The sequence below is a fragment of the Athene noctua genome, unplaced genomic scaffold, assembly GCF_965140245.1.
Source record: "Athene noctua unplaced genomic scaffold, bAthNoc1.hap1.1 HAP1_HAP1_scaffold_170, whole genome shotgun sequence".
NCBI lineage: Eukaryota > Metazoa > Chordata > Aves > Strigiformes > Strigidae > Athene > Athene noctua.
The window spans coordinates 206335-210348 of NW_027437641.1; positions in this window are offsets into that span (position 1 = coordinate 206335).

The window sequence follows — 4014 nt, forward strand, 5'->3', positions numbered from 1 at the left end:
GCTCTAGGCTGCGCTCGGGGCTCGGATCTGGGTTCGGCTCTGGGCTCGGCTCTAGGCTGGGCTCGGGGCTCGGATCTGGGTTCGGCTCTGGACTCGGCTCGCCTCGGCTCTAGGCTGGGCTTGGGGATTGTCTCGGGGCTCGTCTCGAGGCTCGGCTCTGGGCTCTGTACTCGGCTGGGCTCGGGGCTCTGCTCGAGGCTCGGCTCTGGGCTCGGCTCTGGACTCGGCTCTAGGCTGCGCTCGAGGCTCGGCTCTGGGCTCGTCTCTGGACTCGGCTCTAGGCTGGGCTCGAGGCTCGGCTCTGGGCTTGTCTGCTCTCGGCTTTGGGCTAGGCTCAGGGATCGGCTCTGCTCTTGGCTCGTCTCGAGGCTCAGATCGCGCCCGACTCTGGGCTCGGCTCTGTACTCGGCTCGGCTCTAGGCTGGGCTCGGGGCTCGGATCTGGGTTCGGCTCTGGGCTCGGCTCTAGGCTGTGTTCGGGGCTCGGATCTGGGTTCGGCTCTGGACTCGGCTCGCCTCGGCTCTAGGCTGGGCTTGGGGATTGTCTCGGGGCTCGTCTCGAGGCTCGGCTCTGGGCTCTGTGCTCGGCTGGGCTCGGGGCTCGGCTCGAGTCTCGGCTCAGGGCTCGGCTCTAGGCTGGGCTCTGGGCTCGGCTGGGCTCGGGGCTCGGCTCGAGGCTCGGCTCTGGGCTCGGCTCTGGGCTCGGCTCTAATCTGGGCTCGAGGCTCGGCTCTGGGCTTGTCTGCTCTCGGCTTTGGGCTGGGCTCAGGGATCGGATCTGCTCTTGGCTCGTCTCGAGGCTCAGATCGCGCCCGACTCTGGGCTCGGCTCTGAACTCGGCTCGACTCTAGGCTGTGCTCGGGGCTCGGATCTGGGTTCGGCTCTGGACTCGGCTCGGCTCTAGGCTGTGCTCGTGGCTCGGATCTGGGTTCGGCTCTGGACTCGGCTCGCCTCGGCTCTAGGCTGGGCTTGGGGATTGTCTCGGGGCTTGTCTCGAGGCTCGGCTCTGGGCTATGTACTCGGCTGGGCTCGGTGCTCGGCTCGAGGCTCGGCTCTGGGCTCGGCTCTGGACTTGGCTCGGCTCTAGGCTGGGCTCGGGGCTCTGATCTGGGTTCGGCTCTGGACTCGGCTCGCCTCGGCTCTAGGCTGGGCTTGGGCATTGTCTCGGGGCTCGTCTCGAGGCTCGGCTCTAGGCTGGGCACTTGGATCGGCTCGGCTCTAAGTTGGGCTCGGGGCTCGGATCTGTGTTCGGATCTGGACTCGGCTCGGCTCGGCGCCTGACTGGGCTTGGGGATATTCTCGGGGCCCGTCTCGACGCTCGGCTCTGGGCTCTGTGCTCGGCTGGGCTCGGGGCTCGTTTCTGGGTTCGGCTCTGGGCTCGGCTCTAGGCTGTGTTCGGGGCTCGGATCTGGGTTCGGCTCTGGACTCGGCTCGCCTCGGCTCTAGGCTGGGCTTGGGGATTGTCTCGGGGCTCGTCTCGAGGCTCGGCTCTGGGCTCTGTGCTCGTCTGGGCTCGGGGATCGGCTCGAGGCTCGGATCTGGGCTCGGCTCTGGACTCGGCTCTAGGCTGGGCTCGAGGCTCGGCTCTGGGCTTGTCTGCTCTCGGCTTTGGGCTAGGCTCAGGGATCGGCTCTGCTCTTGGCTCGTCTCGAGGCTCAGATCGCGCCCGGCTCTGGGCTCGGCTCTGTACTCTGCTCGGCTCTAGGCTGGGCTCGGGGCTCGGATCTGGGTTCGGCTCTTGACTCGGCTCTGCTCGGCTCTAGGCTGGTCTTGGGGATTGTCTCGGGGCTCGTCTCGAGGCTCGGCTCTGGGCTCGGCTCTGGACTCGGCTCTAGGCTGGGCTCGAGGCTCGGCTCTGGACTTGTCTGCTCTCGGCTTTGGGCTGGGCTCAATGATCGGCTCTGCTCTTGGCTCGGCTCGAGGCTCAGATCGCGCCCGACTCTGGGCTCGGCTCTGGACTCGGCTCGGCTCTAGGCTGGGCTCGGGGCTCGGATCACGGTTCGGCTCTGGACTCGGCTCGCCTCGGCTCTAGGCTGGGCTTGGGGATTGTCTCGGGGCTCGTCTCGAGGCTCGGCTCTGGGCTCTGTGCTCGGCTGGGCTCGGGGCTCTGCTCGAGGCTCGGCTCTGGGCTCGGCTCTGGACTCGGCTCTAGGCTGGGCTCGAGGCTCGGCTCTGGGCTTGTCTGCTCTCGGCTTTGGGCTAGGCTCAGGGATCGGCTCTGCTCTTGGCTCGTCTCGAGGCTCAGATCGCGCCCGACTCTGGGCTCGGCTCTGGACTCGGCTCGGCTCTAGGCTGAGCTCGGGGCTCGGATCTGGGTTCGCCTCTGGGCTCGGCTCTAGGCTGGGTTCGGGGCTCGGATCTGGGTTCGGCTCTGGACTCGGCTCTGCTCGGCTCTAGGCTGGGCTTGGGGATTGTCTCGGGGCTCGTCTCGAGGCTCGGCTGTGGGCTCGGCTCTGGACTCGGCTCTAGGCTGGGCTCGAGGCTCGGCTCTGGACTTGTCTCCTCTCGGCTTTGGGCTGGGCTCAATGATCGGCTCTGCTCTTGGCTCGGCTCGAGGCTCAGCTCGCGCCCGACTCTGGGCTCGGCTCTGGATTTGGCTCGGCTCTAGGCTGGGCTCTGTGCTCGGATCACGGTTCGGCTCTGGACTCGGCTCGCCTCGGCTCTAGGCTGGGCTTGGGGATTGTCTCGGGGCTCGTCTCGAGGCTCGGCTCTGGGCTCGGCTCTGGACTCGGCTCTAGGCTGGGCTCGAGGCTCGGCTCTGGACTTGTCTGCTCTCGGCTTTGGGCTGGGCTCAATGATCGGCTCTGCTCTTGGCTCGGCTCGAGGCTCAGATCGCGCCCGACTCTGGGCTCGGCTCTGGACTCGGCTCGGCTCTAGGCTGGGCTCGGGGCTCGGATCTGGGTTCGGCTCTGGACTCGGCTCGCCTCGGCTCTAGGCTGGGCTTGGGGATTGTCTCGGGGCTCGTCTCGAGGCTCGGCTCTGGGCTCTGTGCTCGGCTGGGCTCGGGGCTCTGCTCGAGGCTCGGCTCTGGGCTCGGCTCTGGACTCGGCTCTAGGCTGGGCTCGAGGCTCGGCTCTGGGCTTGTCTGCTCTCGGCTTTGGGCTAGGCCCAGGGATCGGCTCTGCTCTTGGCTCGTCTCGAGGCTCAGATCGCGCCCGACTCTGGGCTCGGCTCTGGACTCGCCTCGGCTCTAGGCTGGGCTCGGGGCTCGGATCTGGGTTCGGCTCTGGACTCGGCTCTAGGCTGTGTTCGGGGCTCGGTTCTGGGTTCGGCTCTGGACTCGGCTCGCCTCGGCTCTAGGCTGGGCTTGGGGATTGTCTCGGGGCTCGTCTCGAGGCTCGGCTCTGGGCTCTGTGCTCGGCTGGGCTCGGGGCTCGGCTCGAGGCTCGGCTCTGGGCTCGGCTCTGGACTCGGCTCTAGGCTAGGCTCGAGGCTCGGCTCTGGGCTTGTCTGCTCTCGGCTTTGGGCTAGTCTCAGGGATCGGCTCTGCTCTTGGCTCGTCTCGATGCTCAGATCTCGCCGGACTATGGGCTCGGCTCTGGGCTCGGCTCGGCTCTAGGCTGGGCTCGGGGCTCGGATCTGTGTTCGGCTCTGGACTCGGCTCTGCTCGGCTCTAGGCTGGGCTTGGGGATTGTCTCGGGGCTCGTCTCGAGGCTCGGCTCTGGGCTCTGTGCTCGGCTGGGCTCGGGGCTCTGCTCGAGGCTCGGCTCTGGGCTCGGCTATAGGCTGGGCTCGAGGCTCGGCTCTGGGCTTGTCTGCTCTCGGCTTTGGGCTAGGCTCAGGGATCGGCTCTGCTCTTGGCTCGTCTCGAGGCTCAGATCGCGCCCGACTCTGGGCTCGGCTCTGGACTCGGCTCGGCTCTAGGCTGGGTTCGGGGCTCGGATCTGGGTTCGGCTCTGGGCTCGGCTCTAGGCTGGGCTCGGGGCTCGGATCTGGGTTCGGCTCTGGACTCGGCTCTGCTCGGCTCTAGGCTGGGCTTGGGGATTGTCTCGGGGCTCGTCTCGTGGCTCGGCTC